The sequence below is a fragment of the Bactrocera oleae genome, chromosome 5, assembly GCF_042242935.1.
Source record: "Bactrocera oleae isolate idBacOlea1 chromosome 5, idBacOlea1, whole genome shotgun sequence".
Classification (NCBI taxonomy): Eukaryota; Metazoa; Arthropoda; class Insecta; order Diptera; family Tephritidae; genus Bactrocera; species Bactrocera oleae.
Window position 1 is genome coordinate 5,537,468 of NC_091539.1, and position 15,240 is coordinate 5,552,707.

Consider the following 15,240-nt stretch of genomic DNA (forward strand, 5'->3'; position numbering starts at 1 on the left):
TGCATTATATAGTATCACAAAGTCTTCTCATCCTAACTGAATAGCTAAGCTCAAATTGTTGGAAAATAGTCTGAACTGACATTCTCTTATTTTTTTATTTTATTTTATTTTAAGTCTTGGACCAATCTACTATTGACACATTTACTACCCTGCTGGGTCTTTCGTCGTACTAGCTAAAACCAACAGCTCGTTTAAAGGTTGGTAAACGAGTATCTAGACTCTCCTAACTGGCAAGGTCCCGTCGTCCCACTAACAAAGACCACCAGGTCATTTGAAGGTCAGTATACCAATATTAAAGGCCTTGCATTGTAAAGCCAGTATATTCAAATAGCAGAATAAGTTTCCCCGCTTCCTGTGTCTCTTTTTTATGGTTTTTTTCTGTTATGCCATATCTACATATATAATCTTTTATCACTAATTCGACCCTTTTTATTGACTTTATGTACCTTTTATCGCTTGCTTGCTTCCTTTCTATAAACTCTTCCCAAATTGCTAATCTCTTATTCATTTTCCGGGTTTTCTAATCTATTATAAATATCAATTTTATGCATTACCTTCTTAACTACCAATTTGTCCCCCAATTCCTCCCCACGACAAGCCAAATTTCCACTTCACTTGCCATTCATTATAAGTTATAGCCACTTCCACATTGTACTCATCTTCATTAGTGCTATCAACAAAGATCACTTATCATTATGCATGACCGAAGGAATACGAAATATACGAACAATTGCATGCGTAAATATTTGTAGAATTCAACGTGAAGGCAACTTGTCAGAACTCGTCAGTGTCATTTCGCATATAATTGTCTAAATTTCGCTATGTTGGCATCTCTGTGCGCCACCGCTACAGTGTCTGCCGAGGCTTTCATCCTTCTAAAACTTCAAAATTCACACACCGTTGCACCGTGCTCATCTCATCTCATTCATACTCACCACACGCCCCGCACATTCACTCACTATGTAATTCACTCAAGCGTACGGCTTTTAACGTTTGTTTGCTTGACAGCATACCGTTAGCCATCGTCAGACAATGTGCGTGCGTAAACTCTCATTGAATTTGTGTTGTCAAGCGAAACTTTCCGCAACTCTTGTTCTTTACTCTCCGCTTTAAATCATTACTGTCATTTGGCCGTTTGCAATCTTCCGTTACAAGTTCGCTATGAAATTTCGCTTGTTGATTTTGTTCACTGTGCTCTTCCAACAACAAGCACATAAAATACACCTCTTCCAGGTGTTTCCACGACATTTTTGACTACTTGACCATCCAAAAAAGTCTGCCAACATATACCTGCATATTCAACCGGAAGTGCGTGCTCCGTCCTTCAAGCGCTCCACTTTATTCACTTTCACTTCAAGCGCTGCTTCTGCCCCTTTGTCGAGTCTCGTTCGTCGTGTTCGCTTGTCTCATGAATAATAAAAATGTACACAAATCGCGCTGTGTTTCTCCTATGGCTGTGCCTGCAGTAGAGACAACAGCTTTCCGAAAATCGTGACTTGGTCGCAAACATGCTGCTTTATGCTACGCCACTCAGCACACAAGAGACTAAAGGCGGTCCACTGCAAACTGCTATGAAATATTCAAATGTAGCATGTGTATACACCCACAGGCTTTCCAAAACATAAAAAAGAAACAGCAACAGACGTAGATATAAATAGTTGCTGTACTTCAAGCATTTACTCATAAAAATATTCATTATATTTTGCTGTTTGGTGTTTATACGCGTTTGACAACTTCTAGGCGCCAGTGTCGCATGCTAAAACTGTTTCCTGCTCAGTTTCATGCAACTTTTATTTTTATCTTTTATGCATGCATTAAAAAGGCGACTATTTATAATATGCAAATCGGTCAAAAAGTTTTGGCAAATATTGAAATGTGAACACTCTTCGCTTTAGGGCACAACTTTCATAGCAACACGTTACAATAAAAATTAGCTCTAGAGCATATTTCACGAAGTACTATTTGTTCAAAGTGTTTCTATATCGATTAACTAACTCCGATATCAAAATGTCGCAGTTTAGCGCTAATTGAGCTCGTTACTAACCCCGAAATTTAGGTAAAATTATTTGCTATATCTTCAAAAAATAAGCTATTGATCTTGTGGAACACTTGAACACTAGAAGAGACAAATTATCGATACATTGACATTTAGAATATTCAAACAGCTTCAGCGACCTTTGAGAGCCATACTCATGCACTCACAAGCGCTGGAAATCGGTATTCTTGAAACATTTTGAGGCTAAAACTTTATATATTGTACTACGACCAACCTTTGCGCCATACCAATTATTTTAGTTTTTGATTTTGACTATAGTTGCTGAAACTCGCAACTTAGTTATCTCGATTGTTTCTCTAAGTTTCTCTCTTTAGAGATCTTCGGTATAGAAATTAGCTTCGGTTGAGGCCAAAAAAAGAGAACACATACCTCTGATGCCACATTAAACATATTATATGCCACAAAAGAATTAAGTTCCGCAATACGTTGGCAAGTAGCGGTACTTTCAATAGTCACAAATTAATCTCTTCACGCACAGCACCAATACGTTTAGCTTATTGATGAACACAGTGACCTTCAACAAGTCATCAGTCATTCAATCAGTGTGAGTTTTCTAAATACTTGCGTAAATAAGTCAATATGCCAAAAAGCGTTGTGGATTTATTAGTTTCTTCCCATTGTTTCGTGCATTGAAAATAATCTTCAAAATCAATATTTAAATACCCATTAATATCTATACATGAAAATGTGTTTTATAACACACAAACTTTATAGCTCGCACCGAAAAAATACGCACAACCGCGTTTCTTTGAGTAAATAAACAAATCCAAAATACACTAGTGGCTTATCAAACCACTCCAAGTGAGCGATCGACTGAATATACTCTTATATATATATATAAAGTTCTTTTATGTATGAAGATATGATCAGCTAGTTGTTTATAGGATAGAACGTTAGGTTATATTGATAATGACATAACCTCAATTAGTGGGAGAGTTTAAGTTGTAGTGAGTTCTCCATAGAATATATGCTGGTACACGCTATTTCTTCGGCGACTAAAAATATGCTGAACAGAAAATGTAGATGAGATTCTACCTCAATGTTATTTATACAGTATCGATAGAGTGGGATATTAAAAATAATCTAGGCTCTCACTGATGATACCCAAAAGTACGACAATGTTTATTTTCGGCAATCCCGTAGAAACTTCAATATTTTACAATTAAACAGATGTCTGAATGACGTGGTGTTAAAAAAATTTCCAATTCTAATCCAACAATCGCTGATACAAGGCTAAACACTTACGCTGTAGGACTTTCCGCGCATTAGCTCGGCACAACCACAGTCTTCGAAGTGTCTATGAAAGCTAAGGCAGTTAAACCATGTAAAAGTTGACGCAACCAAGTCAAGATCCGAGACATTTCGACCACGCATACGGCTAAGCGGATTGAATATACTCTGATCGTGGATCACTGTTATTTGAAAATAACAAAAATAATAAAGTTCTCGAAAAGAGATCAATAAAATCGTAAAGTATTTGTGGGTTAGGTAGAATAGGTGGTAGGCGTCTAGAAAAACTTGTGTTAACGATCTAAGATCGCGCGGTCCCACAAATTCGATCATGTTGTCTATGGCTATGGAACACTCAAAAATCTGATACAGATTCCCTCTTTAATGTGTACTTTACAGAAAATATCTGTAACAAATTTTATGGCGGTTCCAAAGTCGTAGACAACATGAAAATATCTCTAACAACGCCTTGGAAGCTAATGCATAGTCAGATCCATGTATTTCACGAGATAAATGTCAACCAATGATCATCGTAAAAAATAGATGTGACCTTAATTTGTAACTATTATGATGTTTCCAAAGCTGCCAGTCACCATAACAGAGTAGGACAAGCGCAAGATATCATAAAGTGACGTGGGCTCAAAAATTATCGAAAAAATTTTTCGGTTACGTTGGCACTACCTCGGCAGCCATGTAACACTTCCTCGAGTATTTTGAATTTAAAAAGCCTTGCTACAACTTATCAGCAGTCTGGAGATGCCGTAAAACTTATAAGATCCTAAATTGTATTCATCAATATAAAGTGGATATAAAAATAGTACTTGAAGAGGAGATCACTGGAATAACTGTCTGTTTTGGATCTAAGACGATCTTGGAAAGATTTTATCTTTGAATCCATACAAAGAAAAATCTAAATTTTTTTTTTAAATAAAAAAGGTAGTGACGCATCAAATCACCCTCGTATTTGCAAAGACTTTTAATTTGATTTTTTCCACTTTCTTTGCACACACGCTAAAGACCTGCATGGCCACTTGTCGATCGCTACCAATGTCAGGCCGAATGCAGGCCGATTTTAAAAGCTTTTTGCGTAAATACGCAGCACACACGACTCACAAACACAAATGTGAATATTAGCCTGCGTACAATGCATTCGTTTATTTGAACTAATTTTTTTTTCATCTTTTCAAAACAAAACCCGCCTGTAGCAGCGTGCATTCATCTGTTTATGGGCTTTCATGTGCAAGTCAATTAACTTATCGGGCAGACTGGCAGACTGGGCATCAGCAGTGCCATACACACGAATGTACGCCAATGTCATTTTATTGTACGACAATAGTGATTTTCGAAAAAAAAAATTCACTTTGAATTTGTGCATTTCTAAGAAATTTTAATTTTCGAAATGGTTTCTGCTGATATCTGAGCTCTTTGCAGCTCGATAAGATTGCAAATGCATTGAGTTATTGCAAAGTGGAGAGAAATAGAAAATTGCAAAAAAAAAAAATTATACAAATTTGCAAAAGGCTTAAGGCCTGCTCTTAACTAGCGAATTCAAAAACAGAAACAACAAAAATAAAAAAAAACACACGTGCGTAAGCAAAGCGCTTGTTATTGTAGTTTTTGTAGCAGCTGAAAGTTTTTCAAATAGTTTTTGGCATACGTGCTGGAGGCCACATATTTTCAAAATACAAAAATTATGACTTCAACCCTTAAGTAGAATAAATCTGTTTTCGAATTAGTTTTTTCAAAATACTTCTCCATGCTACTTGGTACCAAATCGCTTAGGAATTTTAGAAAAAACAGCGCCTGAATCACCAAAAAACATTCAGCTATCAACCTTGTAGTTTAAGGTTGTGACAAAATCAAGAGTATAAAATAATTCGATTGTTTTCAATAATTTTTAACCAGATAGACAAAAACACATATTTTTGGAAGTTAAAAGTTTTCAGACACCGAATTTATCGAGGAAAATACTTCACCTGGCGAATAAGGAACTAAAGGACTAAAGCTTTCCGTAGCTAAAGAACTTAGGCTTCTGCATGTTTTGAATGTATAGATATACATAGTATTTTCTTCGGGTCTTTGTAATTTCAGAGAGCTGGAGATCCAAATCCCGGTAGCTATCTGCCTATTATATTATAACCTCGAGCCAAAAAGGTTATCAGAACTCTGTTGGATCTTGAAGAGAGTTGTTCGCCACTAAGGAAAAAATACAAAATGAACTAACTATGATCTTCCATTAAAAGTGGTCATTTAAGTCTATCCTTATATATAGAACCAGTCGATCGACTAAATCGCACATTCTTATTAATTATTGGACTCTCAGTCATAAATAGAGATAGCTGCAGAGCCATTTTTATGGTAACAAATATACACCGAAAAATCGGAAATTATCTAGAATCTAAATATCTTGATCTTATTATCGATTGGTCGAATTCTTTTGCCCAAGAAGATTGTATTGTTTTATTTCCTTTATATAGTTCACTGCTTTTTCACACTTTTCTTTTAGTTTTATTTTCAATTATTATTTTTATTGCTTTTTATACTCAAAATTTTTCTTTTTCATACTTCAATTCATTCATTTTTACTCTACAAAATTATATCCAAGCCCTGTTCATATTTTTATTTTTCATTCCTTTTCGCTTCCTTTGCACTACTCGTTCTACTTCTTCACAAAACCACAGCTACCTTTTCCTTGTGTACAGTTTAAGTACCACACCGCATTTTACCCTCCCTTATAACCCATTTAGTCGCCTATATTTCACACGTGACCCGTTATTCATCATTTCGTTGCGCCGTTTTGCTGCATTCACAGCTTTCCTTCGTTCGCCAGAAAGGCGTACCTTATTTTTAGCTTCTTCATCTCTTCCTTACTCCACCGAACCGCTGTACTACTCTTATTTTTATGCTCCTTTTTTGTTTTCATTTTGAAAAATGTTCTGTAATTTAGCATTCTACAAAGCTGTGCCCGGGCTACGCGGTTACAAATAGCGGCGTGGGAGCAAAAGGTGAGCTTCAGAGAAGTGCACGAAAACTCATTGGCCTTTTATTCCGATTTTTTTCGTCAGCGGTTTCTTTAGCAGCACGTCGTCTTCCCTGCACAACCACTAATTTTCAATTTCACCTTCAGTGTTTCCTATAAGCCTTCTTCTACTTTTTTCATCATTCACATTTCGATTTCCTTTTCTTTTCTTCTCGCTTTCTACATGTGAGCTTGGTTAATTCTGTTTTGGCAGTTGGCTTGATTGCATATTTTTTTTTGTCGGCCTGTTGCTACTTTTAAGCCGCATGTTACGCATAAATTTTTCGCTGCAACAACCTGAGCCCAGAGACATCTCGACACGGTGATAAATTGCAAACAGATTTGTATCATTCGTGAGAAAATATGAAAGTCATTTGTTCGTAAGAGAGTGAGTTAAAAGTTAATTGAAAACGGTTTTAAAGAGATTTATTCCCGGATTCGAACCATCAGACTAATTTTGACAAGTTTTTAAGCCTGATGTCTTCAAGATAACTTAATTTTCATATTTTCGATATACAAATATCCAAATTATATAATACTCCGCTTACCTATCGCTAGAAGTTATCGCTGGAAGTTATCGCTTACTGCCGTACCAGTGTTTGAAACTGAGAGTTTGAGCAGATTCTGTAAATAAAAAAAAAGAAATAACTCATAAATATTTTATAATCTAGATCTTTTTTTATGTTATTAGTAATCTTATATTCAAAGCTTTTTAGAAATGTTGGCTTGTAGAAAACTTAAAGTCTTAGATTCAAATTTAATTTATACAAAGTATCTAACGGTACTCTTAGAAAGTGTCGTCCCTCCAACAAATCGAACGGATGAAATAAGAGCTATTAAACGGTTACTTTGAAAGGAAGTTCTTTTGAAGCTCTGTATTTAATGTCTTCTGAAACCTCTATTACCAAACATGTAACAAGCTTAGCAGGCCGCCATTTGGATCCCGGTTAACCGGGTTCTTAAAGTAAGTCATCTTCTATAGAAAATATTTAAGGTATATATGTGTATGAGGATCTCACTTAACTAATAGGAGTTTAACCTATTACATAAGTACTTCCTGATCAATTCTCTTTAAAACGAATTTTTCGTGAAAATTGTCAAAACAGGCGTCTACCCGACAGTTAGAACCACATACTCACAAGGTGGTAGCTTCTCTGTGACGAAAGTTTTCTCAAGTAAGCGCCTTCGGTGAAATTCGATACTCCTGAGGTGAACAAGACAACTTTCGTTTTCATATATGGGAGGAAACATGTAGGCTAGCCGTCGCAGTGCTCTTCTGGCCATGTAAAACTTTATTAAAAACAAGATTTTTTCAGTTCTCGTTTATTAGCTCATTGTTCGTCGAAAACAGTTGAATACAGATATTTCTGAAATGTGATCTGGACCTGGATCAAGATACATATACTACATTTAAATTTAGAATAGAACTAACTTCGATTTTCCCCAAATCCCTTTCTGCTTTAGGATTCGAAACCGGCTGATGTATTCTTATTGTTGCTCTCTTTTTAACTATGTTTGTATATAAAATAAAATTATTCCAAAAGCTGAGATGAGTTAATGTTTCCGGTAAAACTCATACCTTAAACTTTTTAGAGATTTTAGTGGCTTTGGGGCAACTTTTAATGAGAGATCTTAAAATTCTGTTCTATATAAGATCTAAAATATTTATAATTCAAAAGTTGTAATATCTGTTAGCTGCCACCAAAAATTGTTCTTAGAAGAGCACGGTGAGATACCCAACTTTTGAAGTAATTGTTAGATGCTTCTCCTATCTCAACGTGCCACATGAATTGCCTACTCAGAAATATCCACCCATCTTTATTTCCACGCTTTGACAGCTGCACTGCAGTTATAAAACTTGCGTCATACTGACCACTACTTTCTCTAATCCCCGACAAGCTGTCATTTCAAAGTTTGTCTTCAATTCCGTTCGGTTTAAAGATATTATTTTAAGTTTCTCCCCTCACCTAAACGTCAACTTTTTGTCCGTGCCACGTACTGCACGCGCATGACGAATTTATTTTCATTAGCGCATTACCTCATTTCCATGAAGTCCGCTTTTTGGGTATTTCACCACTTACTAGACTTATGTAATGGACTCCTGTGCCTGCAAAAACGCCGTTATTGCTCATTTTCAACTGTCACTGCCATTTGCAATGCCATTTTGTTTCCCTTTCGCTGCACATTATTGTCACATTAAATGGCAATGGCACGACTAGGCGAGTTATCTTTTAGCTCGTTGAGACGCACACAAATCGAGTTAAGACGTTACTGAGCGCTGAGCTGTTGCTGCCTCAACCACAAACAACAAATACGCGTTCAAACCTGTTGGACGACGGTGGAGCGCGAGTTTATAAATAAATAAATGTGCTAACAAAATGCGACCGCTTGTCTATTCCAGCCACACAGTTCAGTCGGCTACGTGCCTGTGTAGCGCCGCTGTCTGTGTCCTTTTCTATTTGTGAGTTGATTTCCGGTGGAAGTAATCAGGCGATTTATCTCGTAGACAAGTTTTAGACGAGAGCTCGCGAGCTTGCAAAGTTGGCTATGCAACCGACAATAACAAGTGCTGCGGTGCGAACAAGCATACACTCGTGGGTTCCAAGAATAGCCGCGCTGATAGTTGCTTGTCTACTTGACAGTCTAAGGACGCACTTCAGCTTATGTGCGACATGATAGCAGCCAGTGTTCTCAGTGTTTCAAGTATTTCTTATGTCGTATATACACAATATGAAATCGGGACGACTAATTTTTGAAAAATATTGTATTGCAAAGTGCCTCTGATATATTCTAAATGGTAAGCTAAAAGATGTTAGATAATAATATTAAAATGCTAACAAGTACTATTGAATTCAAACTCTAGAGAGACGTGGGAGGACAAAATAATATGATAGACGAGCAATTATGACGAAGACTTACAATTCAAAATCCAAACTCAATTCTCTTATAGACGTTTACTATCGATATTATACTTTATCGATATCATAATCGCCATCTCTTATCGTCATCGTGTAATTATAAATTAATGTTATTCTCGTGGTTTATATTATTCCTATTTCTATCCTTATTAGACAAGTTTTATAAGTTTCCATGCGCCTCGTGCTTCTTTTCTGGTGTCATAATTCCAGTTAATTTTTTACTTAGTTCTCAGATTTCGTTTTTTTAATCAATTTTGTCTTCATTTAGTTTCAAACGTGTTTTTTATCAATAAAATAATCGATATGTTTTTTTAAATTATTTACCTTCATATCGATATCAATAAAATAAGCGATTTTTTTTTTATATGCAGTGTTAACAGAAGTTTTATTTTAGCATCAAAATAATCGATTGTTCTTCGATTCGATTAATAATCAATATTTTTTTGTTAATGGAGTAATCAATCTTTTTTATATCATTGTGGTATTTGTTAATCGATTAATGAATGGACCAATAAGAGTTTCATTTTCTGCATTGAAATAATCGATAAATTAATTTTTGACGTAATGTTATTGGTATCGTTAACAATATGTTATTTCGATAGCTTTTTATAATCGATAAATTTCGGCAATATTTTCCCAAACGATTAATTTATACTCGACTAAAATAGCGATTAATATAATAGCAAAAACTTAATTATTATTCATATATTCATTTATAAATTTTACAGTACACAGTTTTATTCAATCGATTGATGTATTTTTTTATTTGCGACTAATCGATTTTAGCTTCATTTTCGTACTAGTGGGGTAAGTTAAACAAAGTGAGTGCTTTAAAGTAAGTTTTGCAATTTGAATTTGAAATCTCTTCTACGAACTAGAAATCGCAAAACAAAATATTATAAAAAAAACACGGGGGGATGAAACTCAGCACAAGGGTACTTCTGTTTCAAACCGTCGCTTCTAGTATATAGTTAGAACTCTTTTTCAGCTGGAATTTAAGATACTTTTTTTAATTTTCTTACTAGTCTCTTATACCTTCCGCCACAGCTTTAACTCTTTTTATACTTTTCTCGCTATTTTTTTATCTCTACTTTAGCGCAGTGGAGTAAAAAAATCACTTTAAGCGCTCACTCATCTGTCAGATAAATGCTGGTAATACCCGGATTTTCTACTTCACACGCCACTAACAAGAACGTTACGAAGAAGGAGATTAAAGTTAGCGATGTGCTTTAAGAAAACTTTAGTCGATAAGAAATATGAAGCAAAAATAAAATTTTTAGCTATTTCACCTAGAGTAATATGCTGAGAGAAACTTAAGAGAACCGGAAAAATGTTAAAGTTTAGATATTTGATATTAGAAAAAAAAAGATTAAGTAAAATTTAGAAACTTAAATTCGCAAAATTGGCCAACAAACAAATTTCATAGTAAAAAATTATTTTTAAAAAATTTTGCTTTTATTTTTTTGGAAGAAATTAGATTTGATCAAATATAAAACAACACACCATACTATATATTTCGCCTAAGCACTCAAACACTCAAACAGTAGCCACGAATTATTTGTGGCCATTTGGCTGTTCGATTGATCAGTTAAACTACTCATTCCAGCACACCAAAGTGTGAGCCAAACAATGGAATTTTCGACAACGGTATTGTAAACAATCCGCAATTTCGAAAAAACATATAGCAGCAGTGTATATACAGGTATATATAAATTGTATACAATTATTTTGCTGGCCAAATGCGACTAATTGCAGGGCACAATGAGTCAATAAATCCATTTAATCGCACTTAATAAACAGCGCTGACTAGAGAGAAAAAATATTGCGTGGTGTACGAGTATATAGATATTATATGTGCTGTGCATATTTATGTACTCTTATATATATATATATATATATACGGATTTTGATGCAAATTCAAACAAAAAGCATATGGAGTTTGCCAGAAGGTACATATTTATCGATATATGATATATACCTATATATATATATATTTATAAACACATATGTGGATATATAATATATGCATGTATGTATAAATAATGACAAAGGAAATAGCATTGTATATACATATGTAAAATAGTTTGTCTTAATTTATTATTGGACATAAAAGTTAAATACATACATTTGCAAGAATTATTTTAAGGAAACGGCATTTATTTGGGAAAAAATATTCAGCAGACTAACTAAATTAACTATGGGATTTTTTTCTGTATTCTATTATTATTCTATATCAATCAACATCTTTTATTAGGAAAAAGGAGACGCGTTGTTGCAACTGAACAAAGTTTATGAAATAATTTGCAGGACAATGGCACAGTAGAGCCAACGAAATTGGAAAAAGAGAAATATTTGCAAGAAAATTGTGGAAAATTTTTGTTATACATTATTTTTTTTTATACAATACAAATAGAAATACGCAGCATTTATATATTTTTAAGTGATGGCGGATATGTGCATGCATTTAAATATGTATTTTTTTATTACCACCTACATACCTATGTATTTGCCGCACATCAAAGTGAAAATCGCTTGCCACGCAGCAATGTCCGCCAAAAGTATTTTAATTAAAACTCAAACCATTGCTCGCTCATCAAATTAAGTGTCGTGACAATTGCGCTATTAAAGCGGCTATGTGCCGTTTGAAGTGTTGACAAAACTGTCAACACACTCACCCATTTGTCAACTGACAAACAAATGACAAGAAAACGTGTAAAATATGAAATAAAAATAACAAGGAAATTGACAATATTCATTCGCATGCTCGTTTAACCATCTGGCGGCCGGCGCTTGACGCTCAAAAGCCATTTAACCAGCCGCGCGCTGCCTATAAACGACTATGGGCATATTTATGTACATATTTTTTTTTTGCTTTTACCACATTTTTGTGTTTTTTTTTTTGCGATTTTTTTACTTTCATGTAGCAATAATATTTTTTTAGTGTTACTGCGCCCACCCCACCAATTACATGTTGAGTGAATATTTGCATGTCTAGCGCACATTTGCAGGCATTCAAAATGAAAGTGATATTTTAATTGGTGTGTTTGAATGGCGGCAAGTGTGGGGAGTGAGTGTGGTGAGTTGAAATATGTAGATGAAATCGCGTGTGCCCTAAAAATTAATAGTACTTGTGGAGTAATGGCAATAATTAGATTTATTACGCTTTGAATCATAACACTACAGTGCAGTATGATCATAAATTGTTTGGGGTGCGATAAACAAAAAGAAAAAATATTATAAACAAGTAAGGAAGGGCTAAGTTCGGATGTAACCGAACATTTTATACTCTCGCAAAGTCAAATGGTATACTCGTTTGAGATTTCTTTGTGGATTGGTTGATATTTTCGGTAGAAGGTCAACTATAGGCACTGGGGTCCACATATTTAGTACCTAGGGGCTTGAACAGTTTTGGTTCGATTTAGAGAATTTTTGGTCACAAGGTGGCATACTTTAAACGTATTATTCACGCAAAGTTTTACGCCGATATAATCATTGTTGCTTGATTTGCATAGTGGAAAGTGAAAGAATCAAGTGGTATTTAAAATGGTGTCATATGGCGTGGTTGTAATCCGATTTCGCCCATTTTCACACTATGACATAGAAACATGAAAAGAACGTTATGCACTGAATTTTGTTGAAATCGGTTGAGCAGATCTCAAGATATGGGTTTTCACCTAAAAGTGGGCTGTGCCCCGCCCACTGTCTAATTTTGAACGCGGTTCCTATAAAGCCAATTTATACCATCTCAGAGATAAAATTTAATGTCTCTGGCGTGTTTAGTGCTTGATTTATCGCGCTTTTAGTAGTTTTTAACAGTACCGTTATATGGGGAGTGGGCGGAGTTGCCACCCGATTTCAACTATTTTCACACCGTCAATAGAAATGCTAAAAACATTTGCTACACATGGTACTAATCTCCACCGCTCAAATACCAACCTGCTTATTAATTTATTTTTCGATATAATTTTCGAACAAATTTTGTTCAGCGATGAGACCGGTTTCTGGCCTAATGGGTATGTAAACAAGCAAAATTGTCGCATTTGGGACGAAGAGCAATCTGAAAAGATTTAAGAGCTGCCATTTTATGCCAAAAAAAAAACAGTTTGGTGTGGTTTGTGGGCCAGCGAAATCATCATTTCATATTGCTTCAAAAATGATGCCGGTGAGAACGTAGCCGTCAATGGCAACCGTTATAGCGTCATGAGGTCTTGAAGCAAAACATCACGCGTGTCATTCGCTAGTTACCAGTCGAAATGCTCGAACGAGTCTTCAAAAATTGAACTCAACGAATGCACCATGTGAGACGTAGCTGAGACCAACATTTGAAAGAGATAATCTTTAAAAAGCAAGTGCCAAAGAATGTTCTTTTGAATGATATTAAACATTCCCCACGAAATTTGAATTTTCTGTGTATTTTTCTTATACAAAAGAAGGAAACCTTGAAATGGATCAACCTCTATTATAAAACAAAATTTATTTAAGGGATGAATATATTTACCTCGAACAGAGTACTAAAATCCATCGTTTCAAATATTAATCGATATATTATTATAAATCTAATATAGATATATTACTCACATTTCTAAGAGCCAGAATAAATACATTTTAAAATTCTTTCGAAGCTTGCTTTTTCCTAATATAACGTTAGAGGCGTTTCTCGGCTTAGGCTAAGAGCAAAAGAAAGTGTCAGTGTCCTTTCCTCGGAAAAAATAAAACTAGGAATAAGAGAGAACTCGTTACCGATTGCGTATCCTTATTCAAGTTGACTGCAAGCTAGAGATTCCCATTATATGGTAGACAACAAATCTTTAAAACTAATAATGCGGCATTCCAAAATTTATTTTCTAGAATTTTTTTGGTCAATATTTAATTTAATTAGTTTTGACTCATTAAAAGTGGCAACCTTGACACTAACTAACGGATGCGCCTTAAATAACTCATATTTGACCACACCAAAAAGCCAGTTGCACTTGGACTTGACTGTGACCCACAAACGCATGCTTCGCCCCACTTGAGTCTAACCTGACTTTTCCATAAATTAATTCTAAATTTACTTTGTAGCTGGCATTCCCTCAAGAGTGCATTTTTTACCTTAAATATTTCATTGCCATACAGACACACATATGCCATATGCCTAGTTAATGCCTATCTTAATTCTTCACTCCGTCGCTTTCTCTCCGTACCAACCTCCCCTCCCTGTTGGCATTTTTCATCAGCTTAGCGAGTGTGTGTTTGTGTGTGCGGTTAAGTGAACTTAAGTAGAGCAGCTAGTTGAAATATGCAAATCAAGTGGAAATGCGGCAAGTCAAAATGTCACAGAGTTGCATTTTAATTACGAGATGCAGAATGCTAAAGTGATTAAAGCGTAATAAAATTTCGAAAATATACTTCTACTATATATGTTAGATGCAACTGTGTGAAATTTTTTTGCTTTTCACTTAAATTTAAATTTCAATTTATTAAATTTTTTTTGTTGGCATGGCCAAGCAGGGAGTTTTACGTTAGAAGGCTTTAAAGAGTCGATGTGAATAAATCTTAGACCCCACTTCACACATAGGTTTCTCTATGAGAGATTGTTTAAACTTCTCCCAACTTTTAGGGCGCTAAAAAGATCGAAACACCGATCAGCTTATACAATCGATAACTACATACGCTATCGCACATATTTATAAATTATCAGAAACATTAATAATCACACAAATCGAATCACATAAGGACGCGAAGGAGCGCGAAACACCGTTTCTCGATTTTGAGACCCAAAGCAATAACTCATTATATTCCATAACTTTACCTTTCAGGTCTACAGAGTTCCTTGACTATACCGGTAGGAAACTTAGTCACCTGGTAGCCAGTCCCAAGTCGAACAAAAGTGTTCGCCGGTACACTGTCTAGCCAGAGATTATTTTTTTAAATGCTACATCTTTCTCTATCTATCTTCTATCACTTTCTCTCTCTCCCTCTTTACCGCTCTCTCTCTCTACTGTGTTTCGGACCTTATCAGGGTTGCGCTTTTGCTC

The 15,240-nt window shown here is 35.2% G+C and overlaps 1 protein-coding gene across 1 annotated transcript in view; it reads right to left on the minus strand.

Moving 5' to 3' along the window:
- Positions 1 to 15,240, minus strand: part of Ca-alpha1T (Ca[2+]-channel protein alpha[[1]] subunit T) — a 211,804-nt gene that overhangs the window by 175,987 nt on the left and 20,577 nt on the right. Inside the window, exon 2 of the mRNA XM_070110658.1 lies at positions 6,854 to 6,929. The gene's annotated coding sequence lies outside the window, so the exon portion shown is untranslated. The remainder of the gene's footprint in view (positions 1 to 6,853; positions 6,930 to 15,240) is intronic.